The sequence below is a fragment of the Gossypium raimondii genome, chromosome 3 (assembly GCF_025698545.1).
Source record: "Gossypium raimondii isolate GPD5lz chromosome 3, ASM2569854v1, whole genome shotgun sequence".
Taxonomy (NCBI): domain Eukaryota; kingdom Viridiplantae; phylum Streptophyta; class Magnoliopsida; order Malvales; family Malvaceae; genus Gossypium; species Gossypium raimondii.
Window position 1 is genome coordinate 28,346,954 of NC_068567.1, and position 14,617 is coordinate 28,361,570.

The 14,617-nt window shown below is 35.4% G+C and overlaps 1 non-coding gene across 1 annotated transcript; it reads right to left on the reverse strand.

The window, feature by feature from the left end:
* Positions 1-1,635: 1,635 nt before the first annotated feature.
* On the reverse strand, positions 1,636-1,741 carry LOC128040234 (small nucleolar RNA R71). Its single transcript, XR_008194892.1, has one exon. It is a non-coding gene; the product is annotated as a small nucleolar RNA R71 (small nucleolar RNA).
* Between the last annotated feature and the right edge of the window lie 12,876 nt (positions 1,742-14,617).

A 14,617-nucleotide genomic window follows, 5' to 3' on the forward strand; every position in this document is an offset into this window, starting at 1 on the left:
TTCGTTCCAAGTGTTGGAGCCAATCGTTGATGGCTCATATAGATTGGACCTACCAGGTAAGTATCATGTCAATGTGAGTTTTAACGTATCTAACTTGTGTCTTTTTGATGTAGGCGATGATTTGAGGAAAAATCACCTTGAAGAGGGGGAATGATACGAAATCGTCCAAGGACTCAGCTGACCCCAAACGGGATCCAATCGAGCTCCCTAGTGGACCAATCACTCGAGCTCGAGCGAGAATAAAATTATGTTTGTGTTGTTATAAGACTTGGTAAGTTGTTTGATTAAGTAAGATTATGATTAAGTTATTCTTGCATTATAATTTTAAGGTAACTAATGAATTAATTATTTAATCTTGTTGAAATTGTAATTAATTGACACAATACTTAATCAATGCATGTTTAATCGTCTAAGGTAGCTGAGGGTTAATTTAGCGACGGTATTAGACGATACTTTAGCCTTACATAACTTGCAAGATTATTGTGATTAAACTGTTTCAAGGTAGGAATACATTGTTTCCTCACTTAATCTTTTATGTGCTTATGATGATTGATTAATTGTTTGAATTGGCATTGGAAAATGTTCAAGAGATTAGTTAATTTAATAAGTATGTATGTACAGTAGTTAGTAAATTACCGAGTTGCCGTGAATTTATTCGTAACAACATGAACATGAGTTTAGAAATTCTAAGTTAAGAAATGTAATTAATCTAACACAATTATGTCATCTTGATTAAAATCATCTTTTGAAATTATGCATTGGAACTTTTTATTTTATTTTATTTTATTTTACTTAGTTGTTAATCATTTCTTCAAAATCAATTTTTTCTTCAACAAAGTGTTTTTAATTGCATTCATAAATAATTCTTTTCGCAGTCCCTGTGGGTACGATAAATTGATATTTACTTGTCACTTTATTACTTGTTGCGATTGTGTACACTTGCATATTTCTGTCGTTCCAAGTTTTTGGCGTCGTTGCCGGGGACTGTTTTTAAAATTTATTATTTGTGAATTTGTGAATTTTGCATTTTGGTTTATTTTTCTATTCAATTTTAACTTAATTGATTTTTCTGTCTGTGTTTCAGGTGTTTATGAGTATTGATCGAATTATCAGTTTACTCCTTGTAGACCTTGAGATGGAAAGATATTTTCGACAACGAAGGACAGAATAAAGTCTGAGAAGGACCGAAGAGATGAACTTCGAAAATTCAAATCAAGGAAACGGAGCAAATGCTGTTCAAAATCCTATCCTTATTGTTGATGATAGGGATAGAGCTCTAAGACAGTATGTTGTGCCGGTATTTCATGATCTTAATCCGAGTATTAAAAGGCCCAAAATCGAGGCACAAAATTCTAGTTGAAGCTAATCATGTTCGAGATGCTTTAGACAATGGGCCAATTCAGTGGAATGCTTAGAGAAGATCCTCATCTTTACTTAAGACTATTTATGGAGGTAAGTGATTCTTTCAAGTTAGTCAGGGTACCCGAAGATGCGCTACGATTAAAGCTATTCCCATATTCGCTAAGGGACAAAGCTCGAGCCTAGTTGAGCTTATTGCCACCAACTTTCATTTCCACATGGCAAATGTTAGCAGAATGATTCCTCATGAAGTATTTTTCGCCTAGTAAGAATGCTAAGTTGAGGAACGAGATCACTACCTTCCAAAAAATGGATGATAAGTCCTTGTATGAGGCATGGGAAAGGTACAAAAATTATTATGGAAGTGCCCTCATCACAGAATCCCACATTGCTTCCAACTTGAGATGTTCTATAATGGTCTCAATGCTCACACAAGGATGGTAGTGGATGCTTCTACTAATGGTGCTTTCCTTTCTAAGTCTTATAACGAGGCTTATGAAATCATTGAAAGAATTGCTAGCAATAATAATCAATGGCCAACCGATCGAGTAGCGTCAGAAAGACGAGTCGCTGGAGTACATGAAGTGGACGCTCTTACTTCACTTGCATCTCAGGTATCTTTGATTTCCTCAATGCTTAAAAATTTTACCACTAATGGGTTTAATAGTTTTGTAGCTCAGCCACCCAATCAATTTGAAAATATAGCCTGTGTTTATTGTGGGGAAGGACATTTATTTTAAGAATGTCCATCAAACCTAGAATCCGTGTATTACATGGGTAATCAAAACTAAAATTGAGGAAGGCAAGGACTGTAATCCAATTTTTAACCCATCTTGGGGAAACCACCATAATTTCTCTTGGAATAACCAAGGGGCTGGACCCAAAACGCTTATGCCCAACCTAGACTGATCCAACCACCTACTTTTACCCAACAAGTTCAAAAGAAACCTTAAGCTGAAACTTCCAATGGCTTAAAAAACTTGTTGAAGGCATACATAGCAAAAAATGATGCCTTAATCCAAAGCCAATCAACCACATTGGAAAACCTAGAAAACCAAATGGGTCAGCTTTCCACTGACTCATAAATCGTCCACAAGGTACTTTGCCCAGTGATATAGAGAATCCAAGAAATTTGGGGAAGGAGCATTGTAAAGCATTGACATTGAGGAGCGAAAAGACATTAGAACCCAACACTGTCAAATTTAAAGAGGATCCAACTTATGGTCAAGACTCAATGGAAGTTCAACTGAGTGTTGAAATTCCAGTTTCACCGTATCTAAAATCTGTGAAATCTGATAAGATAACTTCTAAACCAGTCAATTCTGACAAACTAACAACTTTGTTAGATGCAGAATTGGTACAGAAGATAAATCAACTAGTTCTAGTAATGAAGCCTCCACCACCCTACCCTCAAAGGCTTCAAAAGTAGAAACAGAAAGTCGAGTTCCAAAAGTTTCTAGACTTACTCAAGCAACTTCATAACAATATTTTGTTGGTAGAAGCACTTGAACAAATGCCAAATTATATCAAATTCATGAAGGATACCCTGTCCAAGAAACGAAGACTAGGAGAATTTGTGACGGTAGCCTTAACGAAGAATGCAGTGCATATCTTCAAGATAAACTACCCCTAAAGTTGAAGGATCCTGGATGTTTTACCCTACCTTGCAACATTGGAGCAACGTATTGTGGTAAGGCACTATGTGATTTGGGTGTAAGCATTAACTTGATGCCCAAGTGCATATTCAGAAAATTGGGGATATGTGAAGTTAGACCTACAATGGTTACACTTCAATTAGCAGATTGATCTTTAGCACATCCAAAAAGAAAAATTGAGGATGTATTGAAGCGTGTAGATAAATTTATTTTTCCTAATAACTTTGTTATTCTAGACTCTAAAGCAGATAAAGAGGTGCCAATCATCCTAGGAAGGCTTTTCCTAGCAACTGGAAGGACCCTTATCAATGTGCAGAAGGGCAAGCTTACTATATGTGTTCAGGACGATTTTAAGTCTATCCAATTTCCTGACACACTTGATGAATGTTCTGTAGTGTCTGGTTTAAAGGAATTAATCATGGAAAAGGAAATCAACTATGTTGAGGACCCATTGGAGAAAATTTTTACATCAGACCCTCCAAGTGATGAAGAGGGGGAGGAATACTTAGCTTTGCTAGAGCTAATGAAAGGGGATTTAATTGCAATCCTACTTTGAGTCTTTGGAGTTAGAAAGTAGCAATTACATTCAGCTGAAAGTGTTAATCGAAGAGCCACCTAAATTAGAACTGAAGGTACTTCCCTCACATTTAAAATATGTTTATTTAGGTAACGCTTCTACTTTGCCTGTGATTGTTTCAGCAGAATTGTAACAACCCATTTTTAGTGAAATCGAAACAGTGGTTTTGGGACCACAAATCTGACGTGAAAGTATTTATTTTATTATTATTTTAATGTTTACAGCATGTTAATTTTACCGTATAAAAATTTCGTTAAGAAATTTTATCATTTGCATACTTAATTTGATAAAAAGGACTAAATCGCATAAAGTGAAAAATTAGTGTTCTAGTAGATAAAGGTATTAAATAGCTATACAATATTAAAGTAAGGGCCCTTATAAGAAAATTAGACCAATTAAATGGATAGTGGACATCCATGACATAGTTTTATGGAAATTTTAATAAATCATTAAGGTTAATTTTGTAATTAAGTAATGTAAGTTAAATTAATAAAAGAAAAAAATGAAATTAAGGCATCATCGACTAAGCAAATTACCTTGCATTGTAAGTGATTTTTGTCTCATTTTTAATAATTTCTATTTTTTAGGGATCGTTGTGGCTTAATCTAGCTAGCCCGGGGACTAATTTGTAAAATTGTTATAATATTAAAGGTTTACCATGAATGAATATAGGTTGTCTTTGATGTTTTATGGAAGAAAATGATTAGTTGTTGTAAGATAAACAACTTTAGTTAAGTAATTTTTGATGAAATTGTTAAATAAAGATTAAATTGAAAAATAGAAAATATTCATGGTGAAATTGAGAAATAAATGAAATATAGGGCTTGCTAGGGACCTATATGGAATTCGGCTATGGTGGGTTTTGGGAAAATTGCATGAATTTTCATTTTATGAGCTAGGGACTAAATTGAAATGAATTGAAAATTATAGGGGCAAAAATGTAACTTTACTAAATCTGAGTTTGGGTTAAATTGAATAAAATAAGTATTGAATTGAGCTAAATTTACTCTTTAGATCAAGACAAACCTCGTACGATTTTAGATCGGGACAAAGATAAAGATTTGGATTAATCGTCTACGAATCTACGTTTAATCGTTGAGTTAAGTTTGCGTAATTATATTGTATTTATGAAATTTTAATTGAATTATACATGTATTGAGGACTGCAATATATATAGACCGACTGCATAACCCACGATGTTACATTGACTATCGAGCCCCGTTTGAACCTTAGGAATTCATAGGATACAAATGACATGTCATTAGGGTTTACATGATTCGAGTACTAGTCTTGATTGTCCTACCGATGGCTGATGTCCGGCCTGTGTTGTGGATACTCCACAGTTGGTGTGAGCAGCATCGTGTAGCTACATTCTGACCATAGCTCGTGTGAGTGTGTTTATTCATAGCTCATGTGAGCATACATGTAAAGGAATTGACTGATTACAGTTATATGAGTTAGTACACTATGTGTGAGCTATCCTGGGTATCCAACGGTATTCTAAATGGTTTAATGGGCACTATTCAAATTTGAAATGGTAAGAGAACGATATGAATTATGACATGTACATATGTGAACATCCTTAATATGATGATACATGAAAATTATATAGGTTGAGATGAGTTATAAACTTATGAGATACATGTTGTGGCTAAATGGCTATTTATGTTAATATGCCTATGAATTATATCTTGTATACTAACATGTTTGGTGTGGAAGCTTAGGCTTTGGCTAAGCTTTGGTTGGATTATGCAATGTTAACTTATTTATTATGTGATGAAATGGTAAGTTGAGTTTTACATTATACGAACTTACTAAGCATTTATGCTTACTTTGTGTTATTTTTCGTGTTTTCTAGTTAATCGGAAGCTCGTTCGGGTTGGAAGCTAGTCAGAGTTATATCACACTATCCATCGGATAAATTGGTAGATTTTGGTGCTTCTAATTTTTGGTTATAATGGCATGTATAGGTGTTCGAGCCCAAAGCCTCAAGCTACGTCTATAGTGAGTGTGGGTAATGCCATAAATAACAGGCCCGAATGCAAGTAATGTAAAAGACCACATTTCGGTGAATGTAGATTAAAGAACGGAGCATGTTTTAGGTGTGGTTCCTTCAAACACTATATTAGAGATTGCCCAGAGAAGTCTGAAAAAGAAAATGATCAGACTGTGAGGCCGAGCAACATTGTTGCGAGAGGTAGACCACCCCGTAATCCTTGAAATGTGAGTAGCAGCCGTGGTGGAACAAAAGATTCTATTGTGAGATCTGAAGCATGAGCACCAGCTAGGCCTTACGCTATCCGCGCTTGGGAGGAAGCTTTAGTGCCAGATGTCATTACTGGTAATTTCTCTATTTTTGATACTGATGTTACTACTTTGATTGATCCAGAATCAACAAATTCGTATATATGCACGAATTCAGTATCAAGTAAGATATCAAGTAAGAATTTACCTATTGAGTCCACTAAATTCGTGGTTAAAGTGTCGAACCCCTTAGGTTAGTATGTGTTAGTTGATAAGTTTTGCAAGAACCGTCCGTTGATGACGAGGGGTTACAGTTTTCTGGCTGATTTGATGCTATTGCAATTTGATGAGTTTGATGTGATTTTGGGCATGGATTGGTTGGCTCTGTAGGATACTATCGTGAACTGTAGGCGAAGATTATTGTATTGAAATGTCAGAATGGTGAGACACTTCGGATTAAATCAAACAGTTTAAGTGGGTTGCCTATTGTTATTTCAAATATGTCAGTGCAGAGATATGTGAGAAAAGGTTACAAGGCTGACGTTGCATATGTACTGGATTCTGAAGTATCTAAGTTGAAACTTGAATCAGTGCTTGTGGTTTGTAAATATCCTGATGTGTTTCCAGAGGAGTTACCCGGATTACCGCCTATCAGAATGGTTGAGTTTCCTATTGAATTAGTACAAAGAACATCATTGATACCGATAACACCTTAAAAAATGACTCCTACTAACTAAAAGAGTCGAAAGTACAATTGTAAGAATTGAGAAATAGAGGTTTTGATCGACCCAGTTTCTCACCTTGGGGTGCACTTGTTCTGCTCGTTAAGAAAAAAGGACAGATCAATGAAATTGTGTATTGACTACCGTCAGCTCAACAAAGTTACGATCAAGAATAAATATCCATTGTTGTGAATTGACGATATGTTTGACTAGCTGAAAGGTGCAACAATATTTTCAAAGATTGATCTTCGTTCTGGCTCTTATCAACTATGGCTTAAAGATTCAAATATGCCAAAAACCGCGTTTAGGACTAGGTATGGACGTTATGAATTTCTTGTGATGTCGTTTGGTTTAACTAATACACCTGCCGTTTTTATGGATTTGACGAATAGAATCTTCAAACTGTATTTAGACAGATTCGTTGTGCTATTCATTGATGACATTCTAATTTATTCACGAGATGAGTCAGAATAAGCTGAGCATTTAAGAATTGTACTGCAAACCTTGTGTAATAAGAAATTGTTTTCCAAATTTAGAAAATGTGAATTTTGGCTCCAGGAAGTCAGTTTTCTAAGACATATTGTATCGTTCAATGGCATCAAAGTAGATCCGCGCAAAATTTCAACTATTATTGAATGGAAACCATGAGGAATGTGTCGGAACCCAAAAGTTTTCTGAGATTAGATGAATTTTACAGAAGATTCGTCAAGGGATTCTCGATGATAGCTACATCGATCACGAGACTATTACAGAAAGATGTGAAATTTGAATGGTCCGAGAAATGTTAGCAAAGTTTCAATTAGTTGAAAGCACTGTTGACTGATGCACCAGCACTAGTTCAGCCTAAATCGGGTAAAGAAATTGTGATTTTTAGTCATGTATGTTTAAATGGTTTAGGCTATGTTTTGATGCAAGAAGGTAAAGTAAAGTAATAGCTTATGCTTCAAGATAGTTAAAGCCGCACGGAAAGAATTATTTGACACATGATTTAGAACTAACAGTTATAGTATTTGCGTTGAGAATTTGGTGACACCATTTGTACGGTGAAAAATGTCATATCTTTATCTATCATAAGAGTTTGAAGTATCTAATGTCATAGAAAGATCTGTATCTGAGATAGCGCAGGTAACTCGAGTTATTGTAAAACTACAATTTGATTATTGATTATCATTTGGGTAAAGCGAATGTAGTTGCAAATACATTGAGTAGAAAGTTTTTATTTGCTTTGCGAGTGATGAATACGCGACTGACGTTATCAGATGATGGTTCGATTTTAGATGAGTTGAAAGTTAAATTGATGTTTTTAGAGTATATCTGTGAGGTTTAGAAGTGTGATGACGAGTTGCTAGCTAAACCGACACAAAGCAAGTTAATTTCTGATTCAGAATTTCATATTGGATCCGATGATTGTCAATTTTGTAGAGGCAGGATTTGTGTACCGAAGAATATAAAGCTCATTCGAAAGAGTTTACAAGAAGCTCTTAATGGTAGTTTGTTTGTTCATTCGGGAAGTAATAAGATGTACAGTGATTTGAAATAGATGTACTAGTGGCCGAAAATGAAACGGGAGATTTTTTACTTCGTATCAAGATGTTTAGTTTGTCAGGAAGTTAAAGCTGAACATTCGGTACCTTCTAGGTTATTACAGCTAGTGATGATACTGGAATGGAAATGGAATCGAGTTACGATGGTCTTCGTATCGGGTTTACCCTTGTCTCTGAGAAAGAAAGATGCAATTTGGGTTTTCGTTGATCATCTGACGAAGTCTGTACATTTTATTTCGGTACGTACAAATAATTCCCTTGAGTGATTAGTTGAGTTATATGTTGCTAAGATTGTCAGATTACACGGGGTGCCAGTTTCTATAATTTTGGATAGAGATCCACGGTTTACATTGCGATTCTGGAAAAAGTTACAAGAAGCTTTAGGTACACCATACATTTTAGCACTGCATTTCATCCTCAGACCGATGGTCAAACCGAGCGAGTAATTTAGATACTAAAGGATATGCTTCGTTGTTGTGTGCTAGAATTTGAAGGCAATTGGGAGAAATATTTACCGTTGGTTGAGTTCATGTGCAATAACAGTTATCAGTCGAGCATAAAGATGGTGTCGTAGAAAGCTTTTTATGGTCATAAATGCCAAACTTCACTATATTGGACTAAGCTTAGTGGGAATAAGATTCATGGGGTTGATTTGATTCAAGAGACTGAAGAAAAAGTAAAAATGATTTGAGATAGTTTGGAAGCAACTTCAGATCGACAGAAATCATATGCAGATCTTAAACGTAAAGACATTGAATTTCAAGTTGGCACAGAGTATTCTTGAAAGTATCACCCTGGAAGAAAGTTCATCATTTTTGTCGTAAAGCAGAGCTAAGTCTGCGATTTATTGAGCCATATGAGATTATTGAAAGAATTAGACCAGTAGCGTATCATTTAGCTTTTCCATCAGAGTTAGAAAGGATTTATAACGTGTTTCACGTATCTATTTTACACAGTACCGATCTAACTCTTCACATGTTATCTCACCGGCAGATGTCAAGATTCAGCCTGATATGTCATACAGGAAAAACCAATCAAGATTTTGGCTTAAGAGGTTAAAGAATTGATAAATAAGAACATAGCTTTAGTAAAGGTTCTTTGGAAATGTCACGGGATAGAGGAAGCACCTGGGAACCAGAGGAAGCTATGAGAAAACAATATCTGAACCTCTTTTCTGGTAAGATTTTCAGGGATGAAAATTCCTTTAGGGGGGAGAGTTGTAACAGCCCGTTTTTAGTGAAATCAGAATAGTGGTTTTGGGACAACAAATCCGACATGAAAGTATTTATTTTTTTATTATTTTAATGTTTACAGCATGTTAGTATTACCGTATACAAATTTCGTTAAGAAATTTTACCGCTTACATGCTTAATTTGATAAAAATGACTAAATCGCATAAAGTGCAAAAGTAGTGTTCTAGTAGCTAAAGGTATTAAATAGCTATACAATATTAAAGTAAGGGCCTTTATAAGGAAATTAGACCTATTAAATGGATAGTGGACATCCATGACATGGTTTTTTGGAAATTTTAATAAATCATTAAGGTTAATTTTGTAATTAAGTAATGAAAGTTAAATTAATAAAAGAAAAAGATGAAATTAAGGCATCATCTTCTTCAAAATTACCCTAGTGAACCGACCACCATTTCTAAACTAAGGAGGAAGTTTCGACTAAGCAATTTACCTTGCATTGTAAGTGATTTTTGTCCCATTTTTAATAATTTCTATTTTTTAGGGATTGTTGCGGCTTAATCTAGCTAGCCCAGAAACTAATTTGTAAAACTGTTAAAAGATTAAAGTTTTGGTATGAATGAATATAGACTGTTTTTTATGTTTTTTGGAAGAAAATGGTTAGTTATTGTTAGATAAACAACTTTAGGGAAGTGATTTTTGATGAAATTGTTAAATAGGAACTAAATTGAAAAATAAAAAATATTCATGGTGAAATTGTGAAATAAATGAAATATATAGCTTTCTAGGAACCTGTATGAAATCCGACTATGGTGGTTTTTGGGAAAATTGCATGAATTTTCATTTTATGAGGTAGCGACTAAATTGAAATGAAATTAAAATTATAAGGGAAAAAATATAATTTTGCTAAAATATGAGTTTGGGTTAAATTGAATAAAAATAAGTATTGAATTGAGCTTAATTTATTCATTTAGCTTAAGACAAACCTCGTACGACTTTAGATCGGGGCAAAGATAAATATTCAGATTAATTGCCTCCATATCTACATTTAATCATCGAGGTAAGTTCGTTTAATTATATTGCATTTATCTGCTTTTAATTCAATTAGACATGTATTGTGGACTGCCATATATATATATACTGATTGCATAACCAATGATGTTATGTCGACTACCGAACCCTGTTTGAACCTTAGGAATTCGTAGGATACAAATGACACGTCATTAGGGTTTACATGATTCGAGTGCTGGTCTTGAATGTACTTGGAAACACGGAAATTTACACATTTTTACATACCCTTTTTACTTAAAATCATACAGTTTCGATAAAATTCTTGTCGATAAATAATTAATTTTTACAAAATAATTAAAGTGCAATTAAAATAGGAACATGTTGAATTTTAGTTAATTTTATAATTAATTTTGATGAATTTTGGTTGTTTTCGACATATTTGCACAAAGGGCAAAAAATGGCTCGGCAAACGCTAGAAGCATGAAATCGAGAAGCAATTTGAAGCATCGAGGTGAACTAAATTTCAGCCTAAGACTGTCCAAAATTATATGTATTAATTCATAATATAATTAATTTTAATTTATATCCAATTTAATTTGGGTTAATAAATTATTATTAATTAATTATGAAAAAGTGGTCCAGTTTAACTGAACCCACCAAGAAATGGACAGCCCAAAAACCGTCCCAAGAGCTGACCCAAATCAACTTATTAGCTGATTATTTAAGCTTGCAAAGAGGCCCTTGAAGACTTGTTCAAGTTGCATTCAAACCCCTCCACAATTGGTGGCTTTATAGATTTGCCCCAAGCCTAAATTAGCAAAGTTGAAACTATCAACCTTGCCACATGTGTAACGCCCCAAAAATATAAGTCTTTAATTTTTGCATGATATGACATTGATTGCTTGTTTGCTTTAATGGCTAAGTGATTTGGGTGTGTATGGGAGTGTTTAAGGAGCCTGGGTTCAAGTCTTGGCTTCTGTAAAATTTTTAGTTTTGCTCTTAAATGAAGCTGGACATTGGCATATAGGCCTTATAAATAATAGTGCTTGTTTTATGACACAAAAATAGCTTGTGATCTAGTGGAAAGGTGGTGTGTTGTGTAACTGCGAGGTCTGAGGTTCAAGTCTTGGGCTGTGTAATGGAGTATTTATTTTAATGTTTGAGCTATGCACGTAGTGGAGTTGGACTGAAATATAGCTATAGGGAGTTTGATTTGAATTTGAATGGAGTTGTGGAGGGAGTTGAGGAGAAATTGGTGGAGTAATCCAAGGAGGGATAAGGGGAGAGATTTTAGGAGAAAATCGTGGGAGTGTGTTGTGTAATGGAGTATTTATTTTGCTGCTTGAGTTGTGTAGGTAGTGGAGTTGGACTGAAATATAGCTATGGGGAGTTTGATTTGAATTTGAATGGAGTTGTTGAGGGAGTTGAAGAGAAATTGGTGGAGTACTCCAAGGAGTGATAAAGGGAGAGATTTTAGGAGAAAATCGTGAAAGTGGGGTGTTGAGGAGTGTGGGTGCCGAATTTGGTCATTAGGCACTAGGATAATCAGTTTTGGGGTTTTTGGGGGTTGTTTTCTCTCTATTTGCTTCAGTTTCGGTCAGTAATCTTTTCACTTTTTGCTTTTGGTGTCGAATTTTGCTAAGACTTTGATTGTATCATTCTCTGTGTCGAACTTTGCTCCGCTACTTCTTGTTGTTTCCAGTGCTGCAAGTGTTTTTGACTATCAGTAAAGTGTTTATACTCTTCACTTTTAGTTAAACCTATTCTCTTCTTTTCTTCTTCTTAAAACTGAAAACTTTTCTTTTTGTTCTTTGATTACGGACTGTTGATTCGTTTCTCTTAAGGTGTTACTCGTTAGGGTTTTAGGGTTTCCTTCGAGGAGTGGTGGATTGTAAGTGGTTTGAAGTAGTCGCAACCCTTATCCTCAACGTTCAAACAACGTAATATGCTACCTCACTTTTGGGGTTTAGGCTATATGCTGACTATGTTCCTTTAGGATATCGTTCGCAGTTTGAGGCCACTTATATGGCCTAACTTAGTTTGAGATCATTGTCTGTGGTGAAGATAATCGATAAGTGTGTGACCACTTTTGGTTGTCGGTCTTGGAGGAGTAAAGTTGCCTCTTTCAAGCAAGGTAAGGATGGTGTTTTGGATTTAGTGTCAATAAGAGGGTGTTTTACCCTAATGATTAAAGGACTAACTTTGGGTCTTGATTGAACTAGGTTGGGGTACGTGGAGATTTGCGCTCTTCTCGTAAACAGGTGTGTAAACACCCCATTGGAACTGTAGAACGACAAAAAGATGAAAAGCCAGAAATTCGGCGTTCGAGACCACACAGGCGTGCAATTGCTCGTGTGGTAAGCCCAATCTACAAAAAATAGGCGATGGATAGTAAAGGCCTCTATGAGCTTTTTCATGGGCTTGGGCCGTAATGGGCCTTGTTGGAGAGTACTGGGCCTTGGGCCCATTTACACTGTTATGACCATTTAGGTTACCAAAGTCACTCGAGGTGACTGCAGGCCTTTTGGGAGGTCAACAAATGACCGACATCCCTCTATAGGTAAAATGACCGAAATACCCTCATAGGGTAAAATGATCGAAATACCCCCATAGGGTAAAATAACCCAAATACCTCTATTCGGTAAAATGACTGTTATACTCCTAGGAAATGAAATGACTATTATGGCCCTATGTTTTGTATAACTGATTTGCTTTATGATAAGTATGACTATGATTGAGTATGATATTTTGCATACACGTATGATTTATGACATGACATACTGCATGGGGTTGGGATACTGTTATGGAGGAAGTATATTGTTACTGGCAGCTTTGGTGTGAGACTGTTATTGGAAGCTCTGCTGCGATCCTGTTACTGGCAGCTCTGCTGCGATATTATTACTGACAGCTTTGCTACGATATTGGTGTGTTGGCTGGGTGGGTCGATTTTACTCCCACATGGTGTGTTGGTGATACAGAGTGGTGTGTTGGCTAGATTGGAATGCGTTGCATTATTGCACTATACTGTTACTGTATTGGGCTAAGGCCCACACTGTTACTGTATTGGGCTAAGATCAATATTGTACTATTACTGAATAGGGATCAGACCCAAACTGATATTGCATGGTGTATACTGTTTGACTGATAGGGGATTACACACTGAGTTTTTGTAAACTCACTTTTTCCTACTAACTGTATAGGTAATCCTCAGCCTTAGGTGATTTAGTGCTGCAAGGGACTCGGAGGTGGCCACACAACTGCAGCTGTGCTACACTTGCTTTTATTTAAATTTAAAGTTTATGTTGGGTTCTGTCTATGTAATAAGGCCTTTAAGTTTGTTTAAATTTTTAATTTGGTTTTTTACTTACTTAATTTAAACTACTAGTTTAGGAGAGGACGAACTTTCACAATAATTATTGTTTTTAAAGACACAAAATTTAAACAATAGAATTTCAAAAGCTTTCGTGATTTTTAGATCAACTTATTATAACAAAAGCAAACAACAAAGCAATCGTTTTGGCTAGCTGTTTTGTTAAACACTAACAAAGAGGTTTTTAAATTTGGAAACGAATTTTCACCAACAAGTTCAATTTTCGAAAGACACTTCAACGTGACACGCCAGATTCGACCATAACGTCTAGACCGGGTTTGGGGTGTTACAACATGTGTGGCCATCCAAGGGAGGGCTCTTTGGCTAATAATTTTAGCTAATTTTAGTAGCCCTCCTCAGCTATAAAAACCCCCTTAGGCTGGTCATTTTAAAAACGCACCTCAAGCATTCACATCTTTCCTCTCTTCTCTCTACTTTCTCTCTTCCTTTCCATTCCCAAATTCCCTTGCTCTCTTGCCGATTTCTCCTCTTAGGAAAGGGGCATTCATCAGCTATTTGGAGCAACAATTAAGTGTCCATAGCAGCCTTGGTTGACGAGGACAACGGAGAAGGAAGAACGGAGCAACTAGTCAAGCCATGGAAAAACACCAGATTTGATTCTTGTTCCCTATCTCTTTAATTTTTGTTGTTGTTATGCTGAACATATCTATGAATATTTATGTTTTTGGAATGGTTAATTTAATCAATTTAGCTTAAATTTAATTCGTTTTAGGGTGATTACATTACGTTTGTTAAAATTATTAAAATTGTGTTGTTATAGGCTTCAGTAAGATGCTTGATTAAGTAAAATCACGACTAAGTTATTCTTGCATTACAATTGTTAGGTACCTAATGAATTAATTATTTAAATGGATTGAAATTGTAATTAATTGACACAGTACTTAATCAGTGCATGTTTAATCATCTAAGGTAGCTGAAGGTTAG